Raw genomic sequence first — 26,199 nt, forward strand, 5'->3', positions numbered from 1 at the left:
GAATATCAAATATGTCTAGTTCCTCTTGCAGCTGCTGTTCTTTCAGGATCAAACCTACATTTCCATTTGGGCTACAATATAATTTAGTTGCCTCGCTCTCTGCCACAGGAGAGAGTTAATATAATCAGTCATTGAGCATCCCAGAATACTCTGGACTTGATTCATGACCTCAGAGGGAAAGGTCAGCATCTCAGTTACTGAAATAAGTTAATGCAACCCACCAGTTTAATCAGCATAATTTAATTTTATGTTATGCTAAGCATTTTCAACGTAATCAGGGCTAATGTGACCAAAATTGGTAGCATTAATTTCCTTTCTTTTTTAAAAATAGTGAGCACCAAATAACATCACCAAAGATTATGCAGGCCCTAGAGATTTGTGTGTGTGTGTGTGCATGCGTGTGTATATGAGTGAGAGGCTCGGTAAGAAACAGACACATTTCAAAACACCATTTGTTTTGTTTTCCACTGTTATAGTAGAAGAGAACAGATATGTATAAAAGTAAAGCAGCCCTTCTCCTATATGTTAAGAAGACAGAGCTGCATTTGCATATGTAGACATCTATATTTTTTTCCCTATTGCATCACAGATGGTCTCAAATTGGTCTGGCTCAAGGTTGTCCTTTGATTGGTATTCAAGTGGAGTGGTGAGTGCGTTGCTCTCTAATCCCTGCAACACATGGTAATTTTTTCATTCTCTCCCATGCTCCACCTGTTCCATGGTCCAGTGGAGGACTGCAAATCCTATCAGGGGAACACAGCACTGCTATAAGCCCATTTCCCTGGCTCCAGTCCATCACATGTGCATTCAGGCTGCAGAGTGCCAAGCCAGCTGCAGCCAAACGATCATGTTATCAGATGACGGATTGCTTCATATCAGGTGTTTAAACTGATGAGCTGCCCCATCTGGTAAATGATTCGGGAAGCCCGGCCCGCTTGATGAATTAGGAAGTGACAATGCCAATCAATGTGACCCCTGGCAGCTTCCCTGCAGCCTGTGTGGTAGCCACAACCGAGAATATCCCACCAATTTCCTTTTTCAGACCTTGTCACCCTTGTGAGGTTAGGCCTGCAGATGCTGTTCCAGATTGTTCATTTGTTAAAGCCTTCTTAAAACAAGAGCCCTGCACATGATGCCTAGGGTTGCCAACCTCCAGGTACTAGCTGGAGATCACCTGCTGTTACAACTGATCTTCAGCAGACAGAGATCAGTTCACCAGGAGAAAGTGGCTGCTTTGATCAGTGGATTCTATGGCATTGAAGTCCCTCCCCTCCCCAAACCCTGCCCTCCTCAGGCTCTGCCCAAAAATCTCCAAGTATTTCCCAACCCAGAGTTGGCAACCCTAACAATGCCCTTTGATCGATTGCACATTGTATTAACTTTATAGCTCCAGCATTTCTTCCAAACAGCAAAAAGGATTGGATTTATTACCAGACCGATCAACAGATACAAAGTTTTGAGCCAATGAAAATCTACCTTGTAAAATGTTTTAAACAATTAACTGAATTCTTAAAACCAAGACTGGACATATGAGGCTGCCTTATGCTGAGTCAGAGCCTTGATCCATCTAGCTCTCTGTTATTTACTCTGACTGGCAGAGAAAGTGCTTTCATAACACCTGCTACCTGAGTTCTTTTGAACTGGCAGAGAATAAACCTGGGACCTTCTGCAAGCAAAGCATATGCTCTACCTTTGAGCCTTGGCTCCTCAAATGAAGTAGAGGCTGCAGTTAAATAATCCCACTGCCTTCTGAATGCTAAACCAGGGCTTTGCCATTTGAGATTAATTCCTCTTCCTTAGTACAGGTGATATCTTAAGTAGCTCAGTATGATATTGCTTATCATGTCTTTTTTCAACACTAACAACCATTCCACATGGGAATACTCCACCTAAAATCCTTTCATCTGCAGTTGCTGCTTAGATCCTACTGAAGTTAATTACCCTGATCCAGGAAAGTTACAGTCCTACACAGAGTTAAACCCTTCTCAGAAGGAAGTAACTCTATTTAGGATTGCACATTCTGTCATGTTCTAGTCCCACTGGGACTTAATTGCCCCTACTGATTTCAATAGGATATAAGTATACCTACCTTTCAATAGGATATAAGTATTCCTAACTGCGTCCTGTGGTACAGAGTGGTAAGCTGCAGTACTACAGTCAAAAGCTCTGCTCACGACCTGAGTTCTATCCCGACAGAAGTTGGTTTCAGGTAGCCGGCTCAAGGTTGACTCAGCCTTCCATCCTTACGAGGTCGGTAAAATGAGTACCCAGCTTGCTGGGGGTAAAGGGAAGATGACTGGGGAAGGCACTGGCAAACCACCCCATAAACAAAGTCTGCCTAGAAAACGTTGGGATGTGACGTCACCCCATGGGTCAGGAATGACCCAGTGCTTGCACAGGGGACCTTTACCTTTACCTTTAACTTTCTCTAGATTTAAGCAACTCATATATAAACATTGCAATCTTAATCTTCAATTTATGAAAGAAGCAATACATCGTTTCAGCTAAGAAGTTAGCCAGTAAATGCTTTAAACCCATCACCATAATGATCACCACTGTTATATCTGTTAGTTTCAATGCTGCTGCTGCTGTGTTTCAGCTTGACAGTCCAAGGACAGAACTTCAGCTGGCAAGTCTCCTGCACAAGTTGCCATTAAAACAGGTGAGACCTGTGCTTAATCCTGATAGTACTCTTACAAAATACAGATTGTGCAGGAAGTCTCACAAGTGGAGCAACCCAAGTGTGGAATCTCTTCAGCCCTCTGCATGCAGTTCTCCATGAAAAAATTACTAAGCCGAGCTTCACCGTGATACCCTACCTTCTCCTACAAATGGACCTTGAGCTTGTTTGGAGGTTCTAGCAGGGGAGCGCAGCTATCGTATATCCTTGACCGAAGAATGGTACACTCCTTCTATCTAGGATGGTTGCCCTCTTCCACCAAGCACTCAGCTTTGGGAGGGATGCACATGGAGTGGTGAGGGAGGGAGGGGACACCCGCCTAGCCAGCCAGATCAGGCAAATCAACCCTGGTGATCAGTGGGGTGACAGATGTCACAGCCAGATCGCCCTCACCGTTATGTCCATCAAAGTCAATGGGCCTAGAATGATGTAACTCACTTTAGGATGGCAGGGTAAATGGTTGATTTTCAAAGTATACATTTAATTAAGAGTCTTAAAAAAACAGATCTGCCATCTGTGGGGATGCCAGCCTCCAAGTGGGACCTGGGGATCCACTGGAATTCCAGCTCTCCAGACTACAGAGATCAGTTCCCCCTGGAGGAAATGGATGCATTGGAGGGTGGACTCTATGGTACTGTACCCCACTTAGGTCCCTAATCTCTAGACTCCATCCTTAAAATATCCAGGAGTTTCCCAGCCTGGATCTGGCAACACTACTCCCTCATCCCTTGCTGGTACCTGGCAACCCTAATCATCTGTTTCGCTAGCCATCCATCCACTCACTTTGATCTCTAACAGATCCTATTTTAAGGAAAGGTGCAATGGGCATGGAGGGTACAATGGTATATTGAAGTTGCTGGATCAATGCTGACAAACAGTACGCAACCGACTTATGATAACCCTAGAAAGGGGCTTTCAAAGCAAATGAGAAGCAGAGCTTTGTGTAGCCTAACGGGTTGCCAATCTCCTGGACTGGTCATGGCAACCCCAGCAGATGTGTGCAACAGCCTCTCCAGACCAAGTGGCAAGCCTGTGCCGCCATGGAAAAGGACTCCTCTTCATCCCTTGAAACCAGCAGTCAAAGAGCAGCAGCCAAAGTAGTCCCTCCAGCAAACCAGAGGGCAACCATGTTCCTGTGTATCCTGCTCTAGTGAAAGCCATGTTCCTGTATAGGCTCTATTCCAGCTGCAGCCATGTCAAGAGAAGCAGAATGTCAGGAAATCAGTGTCAAGCACCCCCCCTTGCAACATCCACCGCTTAATGGATCATCAGCAGCCATCCAGATATCCTGATGACTCATTCCTCCACCTCAGCAGCAGCGACCCCAGGACATTTGCACAGATCGCACCCATTGTTCCTGAATGCTAATCTCGTCAGCAGAGAAGTTCCAGTTGCAAAATCCATTGGAATTATAATAGATTTCCAAATTCTCACTACCCCACAGATTAAGTCTGTTGTCACCCTTTTGCCACCTGGGAACCTAGGAGGGGTTAAACCCTTCTCCCTGCCCCCAGAAAAACAGTATAACTGGAGAGCTCCCACCCCATTCGCTCTCTCTCTCCCTTGGGCCTTCCCCTCCATACTGCCTGGCACTCTGCCAGAGGGGGTGTTCATGCTTGGACACCTAGCCCCCCCCCCATCCCCTTTTTATCCCCCAAAGCTGCATGGAATTCAGGACGGACAACTAATCTGCAAGAGAGGTGCAGTATATTTCCTCCTCTGCCTGCCACATGGCAAAAGTCTCTATTCCTCTCTTTGATTCCTAGACTCTGTATGTTATGTGATGTATATGTGTAGTTTTGTATGTGCGTGTGAACATATAATCTGAGTAAATTCCTTTTAACCTAATTCCATTGCTTCTGCCTCTTTACTGGTCATGGTATGGACTCTGGTAGACAAAGGTTGCATCCCAGCTCAAGTTATGCCCATTGCCGGTTATTGATTCGCAATTCCCCCATATAACAATTCATAACCGGGCATTTTGGCTAACATTTGTCTTCCTCTGCAGAACCTTCCTTGATGGTTTTCCATCCAAGTACTGACCCTGGTTAGCTGCTGAGGTCTGATGAGATCAAGCTATACCATGCTGCCTTCCCTCGCAATGGCAAACAGTAATATGGGTCATAAGCCCTGTATGCAAACACATATCTAATATGGTATAATGTAATATTAAGTATATAACTGCAGTCTTTTAAATTGACAAGAGTACCTTTGAGCCCACCACTGTTGAATCATAGCCAGCCCTAGTGAGGGGGAGAGGCTTCCATTTTGGTCTTCGCACTCTTTCCTCAGCATGAGGCAAAATGGCTCAGGCAAGAGTGTACCATTGCCAAGGTGCCCAAAGGAAAGAGAGGTGGCTGTAGAGAAAGGGAGTAAACTCACCACCTCCCCACTGTGGCCAACTTGCCTTTTCTTGAGTTATTTTCACAGTGGTGGTTTAACTCTCACTTTTTTGTGGTCAGCTCTCTCCCCTCCCAACAGCTGCCCTCCACTGAGTGGAGGCTATGGAGCAGCGTGCAGGGATTGTTGGAGGGAATGGGCCCTTTACTTCCATCCCTGACCCACAGTTCAGAGAGGCTTGCTGCTTACTCATCCTCCAGTCCCTACAGTATTTCAAGGTGGCAACCACATGCCATACCATGCAATGGCCTTGCCCACTTTCCTGAGATGTAGGGTTGCCAACCTCCAGGTACTCAGCAAACTAGAAGCAGCACTTCACAAGCTAGACACAATGATTATAAAGTAGTGGTATTTAATAACATATCCACCACTGATAGTATGTAGGCAAAAACATGTGTTGTTAATTATTGCCTTAAAAGTAACACCAAAGAGAGGACTATGCCTTGTTACAAACAAATAACAGTATTATAAGTAAGTCCATGAAAGGGGGTTCCAACCTCCCTTTCTTCCACAGATATGCTTCTTGAGAGTAGCAATTCAGTAGAAGCATATCTGTGGAAGAAAGGGAGGTTGGCACCCCCTTTCATGGACTTACCTATAATACTGTTATTTGTTTGTAACAAGGCATAGTCCTCTCTTTGGTGTTACTTTTAAGGCAATAATTAACAACACATGTTTTTGCCTACATACTATCAGTGGTGGATATGTTATTAAATACCACTACTTTATAATCATTGTGTCTAGCTTGTGAAGTGCTGTTTCTAGTTTGCTGAGTATCCTACAGCACGCTAACCTTTGTTTACCAAACCTCCAGGTACTAGCTGGAGATCTCCTGCTCTTACAACTGATCTTCATCTGATAGAGATCAGTTCACCTGGAGAAAACGGCCGCTTTGGCGATTGGACTCCATGACATTGAAGTCCCTCCCCTCCCCAAACCCCGCCCTCCTTAGGCTCCACCCCAAAAATCACCAGGTATTTCCCATCGTAGAGCTGGCAACCCTACTGAGACATGAAGTTGGTGCCATATTGTAAAACCGTGCTCAGAAGAGCCACAAGTGGCATGTCAAAGAGATACATGTGACTCCCGAGCCACTGAGTAAGTATCACTGCCATAGTCGATTACCCCTCAAACAACAGCCAGTGAAAAAATTTTAAAAGAAGAATGTCCCTAACCTGGTATTAAAAAAAACCCAAACGAGAACTGGATCCCAAACTATTTATACCAGAACATCTATCCCAAACTGTTCAACCAGCAATGTAACTGGTGGAAACACTGTGGGCGAAAACGCATGGTCGCTTTGGCCTCCTTTATTCCCTGTTTCAGCCAGGATTTAGCCAGGATCGAACGCACATTCGACGAAAACACGTTAGATCCTGGCTGAATCCTGGCTGAAACAGGGAATAAAGGAGGCTAAAGCAACCACGCGTTTTTGCCCTGTAAAAAGAAAGATCGATCTGCACAATTCTCTTCTGTTCCCAGATCAATTTGATTATGATGATTGGACTGTGATTTCAGTTTCATATCTCCTGATCTCTCCTGACTCTCCTCCCTTCCCTTCCTCCAACTCTGAACTCTTCTTGAACTCATTAAACCATATTGCCAGATACCAAGAAAAATAAATGAAACAAACACATTCATTCTTTTGTAGTATTTCCCTTCATTTATTACTCAACATGTGGGTATTTTAAATCTTTTTTTCCCCCATAAGCTCATTCTGGTTTATTGGTATAGGGTTGTCAGTTGTTCCCTATCTACACAACCACCCCTGAACTCAGTTTACTGTGGGTTTTTTTTTTATTGCTGCTTTTGAGCCAGTTGTGAGGAAATCAAATGTCAAGGCTGGATTCCTCTCCCGGGTAGTAGTTTTAAGCAGTATAGTGAAGGTACATAGGTGCCTTTTGTAGAGGGCTCAACACTGGGCACACCAAAAACTACTGTACTCTAGTCCATCTTTTCATCAGCTTTCCTACTCTAGGCTCTGCTCTCTTACCTGGTCTCCTCTCCCATCCACCATTCTGGAAAAGCTTTATTTTAAAATTTCAATAATTGGCAACGCTGTATTGAGGTAGGGAAGAAAATAGCTTGAATTCCTGTTGGGCATCCCTGAGATCACCTTGGGAAGATTTATTGTAGTTTTGAGACTTGAGACATTTCCTTGTACCTGCACTCTGTATGTGAAGCTGCTACTTCTTAAAACTAAGTTCAAATAATGGAAACCAGGGCAGCTTCAGTGTGATATTTATTTATTTATTTATTTATTTATTTAGTTAGTTAGTTAGTTAGTTAGTTAGTTAGTTAGTTAGTTAGTTCCCCTCTCCTCCATTTTATCTTCAAACAACCCTGTGTGGTAGGTTAGGCTGAGAATGTGTGACTGGCCCCAGGTCACCCAGAAATCTTCCATAGCACAGTGGTGATTTGAACCTGGGCCTCCCAGATCCTAGTCCGATTGTTGAGTCACTGGGCAGGATATTTGTTACCCTTCCCATGCTCAAACTTTAAAATAAAATATACATTGTAGTACAACCAAGACGACTGCTTTAAATGCTTATATAGTGGCAGGAGTGTCTCAGGAGACTGGCGTTCAGCTGTTTTGTCCATCCTAATTATGGAGCATTTACTGAGAAAAAGCTCCCCCAAAACACAGAAGCTAGTGAATAAATTCAAACAAAACAGAGGTTTAATAGGAATGACAGCGCTGCAGGTAGGCTTCTGATTTAGTGTCCCTTCATTCTGAACACTGGAAAATTGTCAAGCTTGCCACACATAAAAAATTAAAACATCATACACTGCAGAATGTTATAACCACCACAAATTGGCCATTTGTAGGTATTTGAATCATTCAAAATGTAAGCAAACATCAACTGCTACTGCAGTGTTTATCAGCGGGTTCATGTTTTGTGTTTCTCATAAAATAAATAATGCTGCGATCACTGGCAGTTGTGGCTGCTGAAGAACGAATACAGCAGGATGCGTTATCATGCATTTATTTAACATATACCCTCCCCTCCTCATTAGTGTGTTAGCTTTGCATGCATTCCAGAGAGGTATTTTTTCTTGGCTAAATGAGCTAGCTACAACATCAGGGACGTTAGATGGAGCACCGGTTTGCTTCATTTGTTGTCTGAGCACGCTGTTCAGGTACAACACACTCTACAATAATTTAAACTAGGCTTCCTGGATCTTAAGCAGAACAATCGGGTCATTCACACACCTTAGAGTTCCTGCTGTACAGTCACACTCTTCCCGATGTGCACAATATAGCAATTGCCCTACTGCATGCTCTGCATGCCCCCATCCCACGTCTAGCATTCTTCACTTGCTTATTGGTCCATGATGACATTATTTATAATAACCCACTTGGAATCAAGTTAGATTTTTCCAGCAGGCATGCTCAAACCACCACCACTTTGTCTCATGCTTTGTCCACTGGTCAGGAACACAAAGCTGATTTTGTGATGATCCATTCATTTATTTGTGAACAGTCGTAGCCAGTTTATTACATCCCTTTTTGCAAATTCAGACACTACACCACAGAGCCATCAGTGGAAATTCATGCAAGTGCATTCTTGCACATCCCAATAAGAGCTGTAGCTTCCTTCATCCACAAAGACCTGTCATACTGCACATGCCTCAGCAGCCAATCATATACATAAATGTAGTGAGCAAATCAGTCGGCTAGTGGTATATACATAAACATTTTTTTAAAAGTCTTGACGTTTGGTGTTTGTTTCAGTTTGTGTTATAAAGGGCATAACTTGTTTAGGATTCCACTGCAAGTTCTGTAGTTACCTGTGTTGTGCTTTAGGGCATTTCCTAGCACTGTACTTTATGGCTGCTTTACAACTGTTTTGTAACACCGTGAGTGAATCGTCAACAGGCAAACTGCTTTCCGTAAGTCAGGTAGGATTTTTTTCATACAAAAACTGTTGAAAGAACTAAGCATAAAAAGGACAGGCTGAAATCATTTTAATTGGTTTGCATATAAGATTTTCCTTAGACTTTCCATGTACACTTTTATACAATTCTTGTTGCCTAACACAGTTGTTCGTTTACATTGTTTTCGGTTTTGTAATCCTCGTCTACTGGAAGTCTTTGCTGTGCAATAGAAATGCTTTTAATATGTTGTAATCTGCCTTGAGTCTCATTGAAAAAATGGCCTATAAATGAAGCTATAACAACAGCTATAACAATAATAATAGCTCTTTTCTTATTTTTCTTGTGTTGCTCTCACAACGCAATAGTTTTCAGGGCTTCCATAATTCAGATGTTTTAAGTGTCTCAACTTTTTACTAGTTCTTTTAGAAGAATCTCAAACACACATAAAATATTAGCAAGAAAATTGCTTGGAGATGATTGGTGCAGAAATATTTGCCCGCATAATTTCTGTGCATCAGATTGCTGTAAACGGTGCAGGTGCATATCCAGGAAGAGCAGGGGAGGCCCTGCAATTTTAATCCAGGCATTTCCCTTCAAAGCTTAAATGCTGCTTTTCAGTTGAGAGACCATGAAACAGAGGAGGTGGACTTCGTTCAGGATTGTGTGCCTGCATGGAGTTGTCCCTGCAGGACTGATTATCGGTTATTCAAGGAGCTGCAAAATGAGGTTACATAAACCCAGTTCAAATACAGACACAAAATTGAGGCGCAATATAGACTAGCCTTAAAAAGCGACTTGCATACATAACATAAAAGCGTAAATGACTTCACCAAGATTTATTGATTCGTGTCAAGGCATCATTACTTTTCAAAGTGTGAAAAATGATCATATATTTATGACCTGCCGACTGAAGCTGTTTGGTGAATTAGCAAAAGCTCTGGAGAGGAGCAGCCTAATTGCATTATCATAGAATCAGAGATGGTTGTCAATTTGCCCCCATTTAGCTTATCTCCTTTAGTTTGTTAAAATGAAGGTGCCATACGTTGGTTGAATTCGCTAATACCCTGATGAATGAGGTATTTTCCCCAAAGGCTCACTACCAGTATAAACAGTGAATTAGGGATGATAGGTCATCAATCATATCTCCCTCAAACAGATCCTTGCCCTCTGACTACGCATTCCATATTTAGAGACCTTCAGAAGGTATCACTGATGAAATGAGTTGGACCTGTTTGGATTCACTGTTTTTCCCACTGCAACAATCCACGAATGGTGGTGATCCTTTTCTAATGGAGGACGGTTTCAAGGCATGATATTGGTATCAGAATCTGCCTTTCTTCTTTGTACAAACTGATATCCTTTGTCTTTCAAAAGGCATATCATTCCAGCAGTACTGTCATTTAATACATCTTCACCACTCTAATTGATTGCATTTTGGCATATGCTTCTGCTACATTTAAGCCAATATGCTTATGGAATGCAGTAAAGTTTCAGAGATTCAGCGATTGTTCATTGCTGTGGTTCAGTTCAGTCACTGATTTTGGTATCATCTTGGTTATACATTGGATCTTTCTTTGAAATACAGTTCTTTAATAAATAGTTGATAAAAATCTAAGTAATATAAAGATAAAAATGGTTCACTTGTACAGCCAGTATCATGTATATTAGAAAACTATGACTATGTGAACAAAAGGCAGTAAAACTTAATTAAGAAATTTATAGATCAAAGTATAACCCTCAGCTAACATTCACAAATTGGATTCTGGAAATAATCAAGGTTTGTTTGTCCCGTCCCATCCCCCCCTCAATTCAGGACAGCACAAAAACAGGTCATCATTTAGATCCTGAACTTAAATGTATTATATAGTCCATGGTAGTGAAAAACATGGGACAGGATCTAAAGATACAGAATAAATATTTTTTAAGGGAACTACATTTTATTCAGTAGCTGCATTAGGGTCATGTTGGGCGTGATAATTGGAAAACCGTGAATAGATCCCCCACTGTTTTTTTAACGTTATACTGGGCTGTATGATAAAAGAAGAAGAAGAAGAAGAGTTTATACCCAGCTTTTTCTTTACCTTTAGGAGTTTCAAAGTGGCTTACAATCGCCTTCCCCTTCCCACAACAGACATCTTGTGAGGTAAGTGAGGCTGAGAGAGTTCGGAGAGAACTGGGACTAGACCAAGGTCACCCAGCAGTCTTCAAGTGTAGGAGTGGGGGAACAAACCCGGTCCTCCAGATTAGAGTCCACTGCTCCTAACCACTACACCACATTGGCACCTTTATGTTTACACCTCCAGGCAGAAAACAGCTGGGAAGATGGGTGTATTTATATCTAAAATGGCATAGGAAGAAATATTTAAATATTTTCTCCAGGTGAACTGATCTCTATTGGCTGGAGATCAGTTGTAATAGCAGGAGATCTCCAGCTAGTGCCTGGAGGTTGGCAACCCTACATATAGGGTTGCCAGGTGCCTGGTGGTGGCGGGCAACCCCCCGGCAATTCACCCCTCTGCCCGCTTACCAGCTGAGGGTTGGCAGGCAAACGTGCACTTGTGTACACAAACCGTGTGCACGTCACTTCCGTTTTACAACCAGAAGGGCCGCCTTGCGAGGGACCTTATACCACTCAAACTCAAGTGGTAAAAGGCCCCTTGCAATGCGTTTACACCTGAAAGTGCTGCATCGTAAGCGGCCCTTTACCCCTCAAACTAAGAAATATTTAATCAGAAGTGACGTGCATGTGTGTCGGCGCGTGCGCATGCACAATCCCGAGCTCTGCCCCAAAAGCCTCCCGCCGGAGGAGAGGGGGGACCTGGCAGCCCTACCTACATGTGATTGTTGGGTGCTTGAGGCCTGTTAGGTGCTGATAATCCACCTATTTTTGTGGGTTTCCTGAGCTACCTGGGCCTTTTCCCAATAGTGACAAAAAGGTACAGCTAGAAAAATATGTATAAAACTACAGCGCACTTACAATGGGAAAGGAGTCTCCTGTCCAGAATATCATCCTATAGGGTTTCCCCCCTTGCTTAAGGAGCTATAAAAGTAGCCCAGATCCATCCCTACAACATCTAATTATGAGTTAAGGGACAGGAAGATCCTAGAAAGCGGGAGAGACTCGATGAGGACAGGGTCATGGTTCTGCAGCTATAGCATAGCTCACTGCTTTTGTCAATTCCTCCTAAGGGTGTGACATGCCATCCTGGATGAACTGTATCTTGTCAGTCCTATTTTGATGGCAATTAGCAGAAGTAAGAGCGAAGGGTAAGGCTTGGAATCCTTTTGGTGACATGGGCCTAACAGCGAGGCTGGAAAGAGTGGGAAATTTATTATTGCATTGTTGTTGGAAAACATAAGCTGCAGTAGGCTATTTCTAACTTAACAATGGGTGTCTTTGTTTTTATCAGCTTACAGTACTGCATCTTTTTGACTTCCCAGAGCACGTTTCCTTTGTTATTTGGCTATATAATCTCTTCCTTTTGTAAGATAATCACAGATAATTAACATTGAAATGGCTCTTGTCCTGTTAGATGGCTAATTGCCTGTTTGTGAGTCTCGCAGCTCCGTGGCTTCTTTGAGAAAGGGAGATATGATTGGAACGCAGCTGTTTAAAACAGAAAAAAATGGCTGCATATGAAACACTGATACTAATAAATGAGGGATAAAGAACCTGGCTGGTGAGATCTATGGGATGTTGATATAGCTGTGAACAACCATGAGTTCTAGACCTACAAGTAGAAGAAAAGTACATATTAAGCTAATTTTTGTAAGATAAAAGTAGATTTTTGGCAGCAAAAGAATACCGAATACCAATTTTTTGCTATAAATTAGTGGGAGAGAGGATACAATATTCAGGGCAGGATTATCAGGGACATGCTAAACCCTTCTCTGCTGCTGGTTCCCCTTTCTGGTTTCAAGAACTGGGCAGAGAGACTTCAGATCAAGTGAAACCAGGGGTGAATTAAACTGACTGTAGCTGGTGTGAGTGAATGTGACCCACTTAAGGTACTATGGTTAATTAGGATCAATACTTTTTTTGTTTTGTTTTATATATTTGTATATACAATTATGCCAATTTCTACCAATTCCCCCCTTCTTCTGCAAATCCCTAGTAGGCTGTTCTTGAGGGTCTCTTTCTCTGGCTGAGTGGAGCAGGCCAGCGCACAAGGATCAGGACTTGGAAAAGCCCCCTTCCAAAAAAGATGCCAGTACTCAGTAACAGTAAATACTGTTACAAAAAAAGCCCTTATTGGGATATTTCAAACCAGTATCTGAAAGCATGGGTTAAAGTTTTTATTTAAAATGGCTACTCTTCTCTTATTTTTGCATGACATATGAATGAAGAAATCCTGGCTTGTTCCTTTGTACAACCTTTGCCACAATCAGGACTCTGCAGGGAAGCCAAGGGAAAGGGCAAAGGTGAAGAAACCAGTACTTGAATGGTTCAGCAAGCCGAATCCTGGTTTCACAAACTAACCATAGTTAAAACGAACCATGTTTTCTTTCCCCTTATGTCTGATCCATGCCAGAGTTAAGCATGCACTCTACCCATTGCAAATTGTCTTCCGCATGTTGCGATGGAAAATGGTGGCACTTATGCAGACAAGAGAAAAGTTAAAGAATGAGTTCCCTTCAGCAACTGGAATATTTCATTGGGAATATTATCTCAGATGGCATCACTCAGGGATCCTTGACCGCTACACCAGAAATTAATTCATACACCTGTTGCAAAGCAACATTGTGAATTATATTCTCACCATCAGGTTGATTTGCCTTTCACAGTTGCCTGCAATACAGTGCCTCACTTGAATGACTTACAGTCGATACCTTGCTTAGTTTTTTCACCTGTGAAATTGGTAGTATCTTTCATGACCGCAGGAATTGATCACAAGGATTGCCACCTAGGCTCATGAGTGGGCCATGCACCAGTATGTAAAGAATCTGGATGAGCAATGTATCAATTCAAGAGACACCAAAAAGTAAATCTCAACAAAAATGTTAATATTTGTTCTCCTTTGTGCCTTCTAAGTCAGAGGTACTGGCTGCACCAGATGCAGTAGGGCTTGGCAGGTGCAAGAAAACAGCATGCGATTGCACACACACAGCATCTTTTACCTGGAGTTTGATCCTTTGGAGCTGTGTGGATGCAAACAAACAGTCCATCAAACTTCCAATTCCTATGTTTGCAACCCAAGAGCAGGGCATGAGCCAAGCTAGTGGATAATCTAGATCTCTGAACCAATTGTTTCCACTATATACTGGGGGGTTCCTGCCCGGTTCCTCCCAGGTTTTTGCATAACTGGGCCCTTCCCATGTTCCACTCAGGCCATCACTGTTGGACTTCTGCTAGTGGCCTCCATGCTCACCAGCTGGCCCAATGGGCTCTGAGGCTCTCTCTTCCCCAGCATCATCTTTGCTGTCCTGGTGCTGGGAGATGACATCATCAGCTGACGCCTGAAGCTCTGGGGCACAGTAGGGAGGTACCAAGATCCGTGTTCAGTTGCTGTGGCTACCTGCTGCCCAGGTTTCTGTCCTGGGAGTTCTGGCTGAGTCAACGGTGGCTGCCCAATGTACAAGGGAGGTGGATGGTCCCACTCAGCTCCTGCAGCATCTGGAAAGTCACCAACTTTGCTCCAGGCCCCTTGGCCAAGGATTGCCCAGGCTCTTTCCCTGGGCAGTTACTAAAGATGCTAGGCGTGGGTTCCATATCTCAGATAACATACAGGTACACTGACTAAAGGTCCATCTTGTCCAGGACCCTGTTTACAACAATGGCCACATACTCCTCCCATGCACAGGGCATATATGTTCAATATCTCTCCTTGTTGCTGCCCTCCAGCAATTAGTATTCAGAGGTACAGTAGTTCCGAACATAGAAGTTCCATTTAGCCATCATGGCTAATTATATGCCTCTCCTCTATGAATGTGTCTAGTGTCACTGTAAAGCTCTCTAAAACAGTTGCCATCATCCCATCTTTTGGCAGTGAATTCCTTGAATTAATTAAGCATTGTGTATAGAAGTACTTCTTTTTGTCTGGCCTGAATTCTAATATTATGGGTGGGGGGGGGAATCTCTAGCTACTTTCTCCATACCCCCTTTTGTTGCCTTTTGATAATCAGTTTGGTTGCTCTTTTTCGGTACTTGTTTCAGCTTTACAGTATCCTTTGATGAGATGATGCAACCAGAACTTGGTAAATATTTCTAGGCCCACTCTTGGCCAGTGTGAAATACCTTGAGAAACCTGGGCATCTGCAAATGTGTGACATTTTTTGTGTTCAGAGGAAAACTCATTCCACATACTGGAGTAATTCTTCATCATTTGTTAGCAACAGTCAAGAAAAAAAAACTAACAACATCCACAGAAACCCATCGCAACAGAAGATAGTCTGTGCAAACATTGTAAAAATCACTTTTCATACTTAACTGAGGCTTTCTAAACCGACGACGTCTTCTTGACAATAGTTTCTGACCTGTTTATTTCTATATCGGGTGAACATACCAAACCCACAATGTCAGGATCAAATACTGATGCAGGAATGTCTGGTTAAATGAAGGAAACAGTGCCAGGAAGAACATCTGGTGCCTTTAACTTCCAGCTGTATTTTCTAACACACTTGCCAAAGCACTGTGACAGAATATTGGTGAAGTATCCATCAGAAGGATGCTACAATATGGACAGAGGGACTCTCCACACTATGGATTCCAACAGGTTTAACATTCACTCCCTTTTTCTGGTAGACCCTGGGAAATGTAGCTCTGTGAGGGGGAACAACTGGGGGAACCCAGTTGCTCAAGAAGGTCGGACCAGAACCAACGGGTTGAAATTAAATCAAAAGAGTTTCTGTCTAGACATTAGGAAGATTTTTCTAACAGTTAGAGCGGTTCCTCAGTGGAACAGGCTTCCTCGGGAGGTGGTAAGCTCTCCTTCCCTGGAGGTTTTTAAGAAGAGGTTAGATGGCCATCTGTCAGCAATGCTGATTCTGTGACCTTAGGCAGATGCTGAGAGGGAGAGCATCTTGGCCATCTTCTGGTCACTAGGGGTGTGGAGGGGGGAGGTAGTTGTGAATTTCCTGCATTATGCAGGGGGTTGGACTTGAAGGCCCTGGTGGTCCCTTCCAACTCTATGATTCTATGATTCTAACTAGAGGTTGCTACTGAGGAATTTTCAGCTCTCTCTCAGCACACTCTGGGCACTTTCACACCGCCCAAATAATGCTCTTTCAATCCACTTTCAATGCACTTTGAAGGTGGATTTTACTGTGTGAACTGGCAAAATACACTTGCAAATGATCGTTAAGGTGCACTGAAAGTGGATTGAAAGTGCATTATTTGGGCGGTGTGAAAGTGCCCCCTCTCTCTCTTTCCACGGTTGGAAGGAGGGATGAAAGCCACAGCAGTCATGTATTATATGACCAATATGCTCTAAGTATGCAGATGCTGCCCTTACCAGGAAATGAGATATTTTACAGTTAATTCCATGCAGAAGATCTGAAATTTTTCAACTTCAAAATTCTACATGCATTACAAAAACCAAATGGGACCATTTCATAAAAATAGTCCACTGTTGTTCTTGCCAAGACTAATTTGTTGTCCTTGTCCTTAGAAAGTACAAATAGTTGACAGCAGTGTAAGGAATGATGGAAAATAAAATCACTTTAGCTTGGGTAAAAATTTTTAACAATAAGCAAGTCCTAACACCTCTGTCTTGATTACCAATAGTAATCCCTTAAAACCCTACTCTTGAAAGCGGGATACAGCAGTTGCCCTCCTTGCTGCTTTTGTATGAATTCCTTCTCTGTTCATAGAAGCAATGGCACGAGGGCTGAGAGGGTTTCCGCCAGTCCCCCTTGCAGTGCTCCCCCAATCTTTATTCCCATACTATTCCCAAGGATCCCCAACCTTCACAAAGAGCATAGGACTGGGCTCTTCAGAAGCACCTGAAGATCAGGTGTGCTGACTTCTTTGGGATAACTTGGTTGCCAAATTAATGGCATGAATATATTAGAAGAAGACATAAAGTTTGGTGGGTAGGGGAAGAAAAACAACAATTCTTAGCTTGAACAATTTGAGATGCTCAGTTCATACTGCAGAGGACATGGTGGCAGGTTTCCAGGATGCATGTGCACTTTTCTTTTTTTGCTCATAATTAATAGCCCCTGTGCCTGTTAGGTTTTTTTGGAAAGCAGCTCACAGCATGCCCAGGTAATGCCTTCTGACAATGTTTTGAAGATCAGTTATGTCATATGGCTGCCTTTTAGGGGAAAAAATGTAATGGATAGCAGTACCATATGGCATCTCTGAAGAATCAGCCGGATTGGACAGACATTCATTGGATAAAGTCCCACAGCTCTTGGAAAAGAATGTAGCTCTGTTGCCAAAATGTGGCCTTTGTTAATCTCCTAACTACTATTGTGCAGGAACCAATTCATCTGTATTAATTATAAACAAATTTTAATTACTTCAGGAAAAGCTCATTATACCAATAGATTTGATACCATACAGATCTGCCTTAACCCTTTGTTGCGACTCCCAACAAAATGTTATCTCTTCTATGTAACACTGTAATTTTTAGCCTAACAGACAGGAATTTAATTATCTTTTCTTGTTAGAGTCACACCTGTGGGTTTTTATTTGCAGATTGCATCAAAAATGTCATATATCTGACTATCCAGAGCTATTTATTCTGTGAAAATGAAAGTAATATTTAGGATTTCATAGTGAAAACAGGTAGTGTAGAATGATCACTTGATTATAATGACAACAAATGACCTTGTTATAAGAAGACATGGCAACACAAAGTTCCATCTCCCATGGTCCAAATGTAATGAGGACTACAGTGATACCAGGTGGCTCCTTGGTTGTCTTGGGGAAAGATACTGAACATCTTCAGCAATCTAGGCATAGTGCCATCACTTGGCAGTGGAGGGTATGTGGCCATCTGAATTACAGATGGAGCAGGTGGGGAAGATTCCAGGTCTCACTAAACAGGCAGATCGCGTTCAGGGCCCCACCCGCCCTTCTATCATTACTAAAGGGATAAGTGCCAGCCTGTAAACTATATTGTAGGGACCATATTGTAGGGACCATGGGCAGGTGATTGTGATTGTGATTGTGAATAAGACTTCACTGTCTCCCCCCAAAAAAGAAACCCCTGGAACTTCCAAAAAACCTGAAGCAAGGCGATCCAGGAGTACCCTAGACAAAATGCAGTGATACTGTTCACCTTCTACAGGTGGTCTTTTTGCTATTGTATGTGGCTCCATTGGAACAAGAGGAACATGGGGTAGATGCTGTGGGAGGGGCTGTGGCTCAGTGGTAGAGCATCTGCTTGGCATTCAGAAGCTCCCAGGTACAATCTCCAGCATCTCCAGTTAAAGGGACTAGGCAAGTAGGTGAGACCTCTGCCTGAGACCCTGAAGAGCCGCTGCTGGTCTGCGTAGACAATACTGACTTTGATGGACCAAGGGTCTGATTCAGTATAAGGAAGCTTCATGTGTTCATGCTACCTGAATTTCTCCTGTTCACCACAGTCCACTGTGCATTGTTGCATTTGGCTCTTGAGGCTTCCATGTCTCCCATCACCCATTAATTGGAAGCCTCCAAGGCTGTTGTTCCCCTGTATCACTGTCTCCTGCCAGCAGGTAGAAACTTGTCTATTTTGTCTAGCATTCCATCACTGATACTTCTGCCAGTGTGTTGTAACTGTGTATGTGTTTTTGTTTAATTGTTCTTTTTTATACCATAGAATCATAGAGTTGGAAGGGGACATGGATGGATTTGCACACAGTTTTGTACCTGCTTTTCAAGGTAATGCATACAGTTTCCCCCCAGCCTGGGTCAATTTGATCCTGGCTGAAACGGGGTTAAGGGACCTTGCGTTTTTGGCCAAAGAGAGCTCTCTAGATCCCTTTAACCCTCCTTTAAACTTTAAAATACACTACAGTAGACCTGGACTCTAGAGGCTTCCAGAGGCGAGGTCTACTGTAGTGTATTTTAAAGTTTAAAGGAGGGTTAAAGGGATCTAGAGAGCTCTCTTTCTCTCTCTCCCCATCCCTCCTCCCTAGCTGATCCTGCTGCCTTCTAGACAAAATTCCTGCAAAATATTGCAATAAGGAATATCTAGGAGTGCCTTTCACACTATCAGATATTGCTAACCCAATCCGAAACAATGGGCATTTTATCAAGTTGGCAATATCTGATTGCACACCCCTGTCAGTACACTGCATCTCTTTCAGCGGGATATGCATTTGAAGATATACAGATCCCCATCTACATTCTATGACTAAATCCATGAAAGGGCGCATCAACAATAGGAATGCATTGCCTCTTCCCTTTATACCCACCCAGTTATGACTCTTTTTGAAAGGGGTGTGAAACAGGCCATATTTCACCTGAAGAAAAAAATGTTGAAACACTTGCTCCTATTTTGGCTCATCACTAGTTTTGTATTCGGATACAAGTTCCACAAAACACCTCAGGAACGCCTCCCAGGACACTGGAATGCCACCTGGGATGTCGGTGCAGGCCTTTATGCCGATGGGATGCCAATGGAAGGCCCCGCCGGCGTCTCGGGGCAGCACTGCCATGGCAGTGCCTAGTGACTGGCATCCAGCCCTCCCCGCTGGTGTTGGGGATACTTATGGCGGCATAAGTAGGCCGGACGCCAGCATGGAGGGCCCCAACGCTGGTGCAGCGCCTTCCTGGCCTCCTAAGGGCTTTCACCCTTAAAGGTCAGGAATGCGCTGTAAGACATATTGAGACCTTAAACTATGTCAAGTTTAAGAAGCCCCTTACATTACCAAAAAAAAGGGTAATTTAGTAATCTGGAGCGATAAAAATATAGCTTACTTAGCTTGTATATGAATCCAGCTCTGGGTACACAAAACTAGGGCTGTTGGGGGAAAAATTCGGGAAAATTCAGGTTCGGGTTTCATTGGCCTTTTCCCCCCGGGGAAACCCGAATGCCAAATTCCCCTACACCGGTAAAGGTGGGAATTTGGCTTTCAATTCGGGATTCCTGAAAAATCCGGCCATTTAAACCCATTAAACCCATTTTCCGGCTTTCTGCGGCTCCTGGGGGGCATTTTTGCAGGGAGAGGTCCCACATTTTCAAGGTAGCTTCAAGGGACTCTCCTTGCAAGAACCCCCAAGTTTGGTTAAGATTGGGTCAGGGGGTTCAAAGTTATGGGGTCTGGAAGGGGTCTCCCCCTTCCTCCATTAAAACCAATCTAAATGGTTTTTTATGCATTCCTATGGAGAAAGGGGATGACCCTTTCCAGACCCCATAACGTCGGACTCCCTGACCCAATCCTCACCAAACTTGGAGGTTCTTGCAAGGAGAGTCCCTTCAAGCTACCCTGAAAATTTGGGACCCCTACCTGCAAGAATGCCCCCCAGGAGCTCCGCAAAAAAAAAAGCCCATTATACCAATGTGTGGGAAAAAGAAATTATGCTCTGAAGTCAAATGACCTTAAGACAAAATAATTAATACATTTTGAAGTTTTAAAATAACTTTCTATACCTTTGTCATTGTAGTCAATGATCCAATTTCCAATGTTGGCTTCTCTCTATGACTGTGGCCATCTGATTACAGATATTATAATGATGAAAAGGGAATTTAGACCAACCTGTGTAGTCATTGAGAGTATGTGAATAAGGTTTGTTTGCTACAACATTATTTTTAATTGTTTTGGCATATCGTAAATGCAGTTTTCTCCGTACTTTCTTGATGAGTTCATGATTAATGGTAATATATGCATTAATTTCTGAGAACAATTTTTGGCAGCCTTGATGCCCTAATCAACAGAGAATGGTAGGGCAGAATAATTTTTCTATTAAGAAGACAAAATATTAGACCATCTTATTAAACAGACAAAGGTTTTGATATCCACTATGGAGTATTGATTCCAGGCTTTTCATTATCTTCTGGCCACTTCCCTTTTTTCCCTTTTGCCTTGGGTGTATCTGCCACTGGAGGATCAAACTTCATGCATGTAACAAAGTGGGCTTTATGCCACCAAAGTCAGTAAGCCAGCATGGTGTAGTGGTTAAGAGCAGTGGTTTGGAGCGGTGGAGTCTGATCTGGAGAACCGGGTTTGATTCCCCACTCCTCCACATGAGCAGCGGAGGCTAATCTGGTGAACTGGATTTATTTCCCCACTCCTACACACGAAGCCAGCTGGGTAACCTTGGGCAAGTCATGTTCTCTCAGCCTCACCTACCTCACAGGGTGTCTGTTGTGGGGAGGGGAAGGGAAGGCCATTGTCAGCCGGTTTGCCTCTGCCTTAAGTGGTAGAGAAAGTCGGCATATAAAAACCAACTCTTCTTCTTCTTAACCTCTACCACTCACTGGATCTCCATTAGTATATGTAGTGTATACACATGGTTGGATAAAAGCTGGTGTCTTATCAAAAGCACAGCAGCCACAGATCCTGCAATAAATCCAGATTTCTTGAACCCTTTTTGCACTATTTCATTTTCAAGGCAATTTCCCCCCCTTAAAACTACTTTTTATAAGTTAAAAGACTGGAATGTTTTTGATATTGGGAAAAGTGAGATTATCGAAAATATATTTAGCTAAGAAAAAATTTTCTCCTCCACCAACTCACTCTCTGTATTTTGACCATTTCTTGCTCAGTTGCTGTCTTATACCAGTCCTTATCATTGGGCTTTGGCATATTAAGAGTTACGGTCTTGAAACGAAGGAATCATGAAGTTGGCAGGATTGACTGCATAAGCAGCCAGAGCATCTGCTTCAAAACACTGCCATAAAAAGGAACTGCGGGAAAGAAAACCCATCAAGAAAGGAGCAGGCATTGGCAGCAAAGGTGGATTAACCAAGGGAACTTAGATTAAAAGTGAGTTGAAATGCAAAGCTTAAAAATGTAAACAAGCATTGGTTTAGGGGATGCCATCATACCTAATGAAAGGGTGGTACAAGGATCAGTTTTTGCAAAATATGTCTCTTTCTTGTACAGAAAAAAGTGACAATAAATTAAAAGTAGATAGATTGCTTGCTAGTGTTTCTGATGATGAGCCTGTAAGATTGTGATTGTCCATTTATGGAACCCAAACCATTGTTGGGGAGCCATATTCCATGTACATTTGTTGCAGAATGCAGACAGATCATTTGTCCATTGCCACAGAAGCAAAGACACAGATGAAGCATCAATAATTTACTTGTGCTGTAAAATGGCAAGTGTAACTCACAGATTTCACCCTTGGTGAGGTTGTGAAATTCAGAAGTCATAGCATTGTCCACTCAGAGCACTCTTATGGACCACTTCTCTATCACGGGGAATGGGTAAACCAACCATAAACCGAAGGACAATTATCTCTTATGGTAGCAATTCACATTCCCATAGAGAAACCCCATAGATAGTCAGCAACTGTAGCTAAACATGTGTTTATGTACACTGGAATACAATTCTTAAATAAATAAGCTTTGGATCTTGATTATATAAAATTGTGCTGAGGAAAATACATTTGGTTGTTACCGTACCTGCTCAGACATGTATATTAAATCATCCCTTGTGCATTTTAAATGGACTTTTGACATAGAAACAACATGTGTAGAGTAACTCTCACTTTAATAGGTTTATAAAAGTGGGGGGACATCTCAAGAGTTAACATTTTCTAAGAAATATGAGCTGTTGTGAAAACTTGCTTGCCAGTGTTGAATGCTAAGTCTTTAGGCTTCTTCTGCATTTTTGCATTTCCGTAGAGGTCTCCCATCCAATTACTAACCAGGGCTTACTCTGCTTAGCTTCTGAGATCTGACAAGATCAGGCTAGCCTGGGCTATCCAGATCAGGGAGGCTCACCCTGTCACACAGATACATTATTGTTTCTGTTGGGTATAGTACACTGGTCCAAGAGGTTTAGAAGCAATCCTGAACAGCCAACATTACTCAAGGATAAGGTGGCTTTGTATATTTATTTACTGTAATCAGCTCCTTATGCCTTAGAAATGTGCTTACTTGGGCCAACAGGCAAACTTGGTGAGAGCAGAGAAAGATTTTTATCACAACATAAGGAATCCCAATCATTGCTGCAAAAAATCTGTCTGAAACTGAAATAACATACTGTACACCTCACGGGAAATATAAAAGATAAAACTTGTGGAGATTTTCTTTTATGACAGCTTTACATAGCCTAAAGGACCATTTCTGTCCCTGTGAGCCAATTGAGGTCTTTAGGTTGCCACTGGCTAGTTGTTTCTCTGCTTAAGGTAGCCAGTCTGGAATCAACTAGAGCCCATACTTTTTCCATCCCTATGGACCAACCTCCCTGTCTTTAGAGGACTTTAAGAGGCAATGCAAAGCTAGTTGTTTGATAGGGCTCTTAATGGGGTATAGGCATTTTTAAGGGTGAGGTTTTATTGCATTTTTTAATTTGAATTTGTTAACCAACTTGAGCAATGAGAAATGTGGGATATAAATATTTAAATAAATAAATGTGGTGCAAAATAATTGTACCACTGTGAAAAATATTCTTATTGTACAACTTAATTTTTTTACTGGGCACTGTTCTATGGGAAACAGACATTGATTACCTCCCCACTTACTTAAATCTTTCCCCATTTCAGGAAAAATTAAATGCATTGTACCTAACCAAGGGATTATTTGCTCACATTGAATCATCTTTGCACATATGGAGCTCCCGTGTCCATAAGTTTTTTTCTTATTCTCTAGTATGGATTGACTCAATAAAGGAAGCCACAACCCTCAATTTGCAAGATCTGAGCAAGGCTGTCAAAGATAGGACACTTTAGAGGACTTTGATTCATAGGGTCGCCATGAGTCGGAAGTGACTTGACAGCACTTAACACACACACAGTATAGAATAGACAATTTTGTTAGCACAATGCAATGCATAGATGGAGCTCTCCCCACTGGTAAAGTGATACTAGAAGGGTACTCCACCTTTCAAGCACATATGAAACTTGTGGGGCACAACTTTTTTTTCTCTGAAAACCTTTAATAAAGAGTGGCTGTTGTGCTTAATTTGTTGAGCAAGGATGCTTAATTTAACAGTTGGCATGGTGTATTGGTTAGAAAATTGGACTAGGATCCGGAAGACCCAAGTTCGAATCCCCACTCCACCACAGAAGCTTGCTGGGAAGCCATTCACCTTATCTGCCTCACAGGCCCACTGTGGGGATAAAACTGAGAAGGGGAGAATAAGCCATTTTGGGTCCCCATTGTGGGAAAAGTGGGGTATACATGAAATAAATAAATAAATAAATAAATATAATTGTTCTTGAAGGCCACAAACTAGTTTTCCCACCACAGCAAAGAGGGTTTGATAAACACACACAATGAAGGAGAAATTCATTCTGCCTTCTACAAGACTTTTGAATTTATTAGGTATACTTTTTATATTTCTCTAGGAACATAAGTAATGTATGACTAATCCAGGAAAGCAGCTTCCCGGTAAAGACACACATGGGAGGGAACCATAGTTATTGATCAGCAGGTTGTTATTCTCTGGCAAACCAGAATTCACATTTTGTTCTAAAAATAAACTGGTTTTGGTTTTTAAAAACTCTCATTAACAGAAAAAAGGAGCAAAAACTCTTATTTTCCTTTCTGTATTTTCAAGCATCAAAGCATATTTCTTTGGAACACCAAGAATTTGTTTTAAGGAAATGTTAACCAACTTAAGTTATATATAGGGCAAAAATTTAAATGTCAGTACTTGAAAATGTTTTCTGAAACAATCCTGTGATAACTATACTGGTGTGCTAGGAAATGCCTCATTTTGACAGGGCACCAAAATAATAATGATGATCTTATGAAAATGTAAGAATAATTACAGAGGAACAGAATGCCAAAATTCCCAAGGGATTTCTGAAACATTTATGGAAATATGTGAGGAAAGTCAAAATGCAGCTGGAATTGGTACTGGAAAAGTAATCATCTGGGTGGAAACCATCCTCAACAAAGTTTCTGTTAAAAATTATACAGAGAAAAGTAATAAAACCTACACACATCTGTTTTATACTTTAAAAAAATACTTTAAAAAAATACTAGGCTGGGCTGTATGAGAAGCACGTTTTCAGTTGCATCAGAGATCAGCCATCCCAATTTGTTTTTATTCACAGTTGGGAATGTGGAGTTTGCGGATGCTAAAATTGGACATTGTTATGGATAGCTTCTTTGTGAAATTTGCAACCAGAATGTTCACAAGCACGCTGTTCTATTAAAATAGCTTTTGAAATTGGGGCAACATCTTACAGTCAGTAGCAAAATACGGATGCGTTTTCTCAACAGGAACAGATAGATGTCTGGATTGTCAATTAGACGGATTATGTTTCTGTTCTTCGCAGTACTCCATTCTTCACAAGCCAGCAAGTCAGTCATGACAAATATTGAAACACGTGACAAAAGTTAACTGCAACAAATGCCTGGCTAGACATGAAGCCGGATGAGGGACACATAAGAGGCCCTGCTCAGAAAGGACAGAGTGGACTGCTATACGACCACTGGTGGTGGATCACATTTTGAATGTCCCTTAAACAGATCATTCCCTGAATGTTGAAAAGTAGTTTGTGTCAAGATAATATCTTCTCTCTGGCGTGCTGTTTAGGCAGTTTAAAAAAGATATGGGTGGGCATTTAAAATGGTATTCTGAAGTGGTATAGTCTATTCTGTTACCCACCAACCGCTGCTATAGCACACCGTAGATCGGAATGAAATAAAGTCCAACTCTATGGAACTTAGTCATCATGACTAAGTTTAGCTGGATTGAAGCTCAAATGTTAAGATTTCCCTCCCCCAGACACACACCAACAGTTGTATGATAAAATGTATAGAACAGGCTGCAACAGCTTGGTACATCTTGGATTCACCATCTATTTATTATATTTTTATCCTCCTCCCCCCCCCCTCACTTATACACACACATATAAAAAATGCAATACAAATGTTCCTTGGATAGAGGTAAAGTTGAACCGGATCCAGGCATGAGGGAGGGCGCCTGGCTGCTTCCTACAATACAGTAGCTTTTCCTCCGATAACAGATCTGCAGATGGCTGGCATATCCAGTTAAACAGGAGGCAGGTTCAGAAGGAAAATGCTTGGATGCTGTTACTGTTGCCTTTAGAGGCTGTCAGAAAGAAAGCGTTCACTCAGCCTTGACTACCCAGGAACCAAGTCCTTTGCTGCGTTGGCCTTTTGTAGAGTTTACAGTCCTGTTTAAGTAAACGGCTTGTGATTGCTTATTTTACTACTGAC

This window comes from Euleptes europaea, chromosome 8 (assembly GCF_029931775.1).
Source record: "Euleptes europaea isolate rEulEur1 chromosome 8, rEulEur1.hap1, whole genome shotgun sequence".
NCBI classification, from domain to species: domain Eukaryota; kingdom Metazoa; phylum Chordata; class Lepidosauria; order Squamata; family Sphaerodactylidae; genus Euleptes; species Euleptes europaea.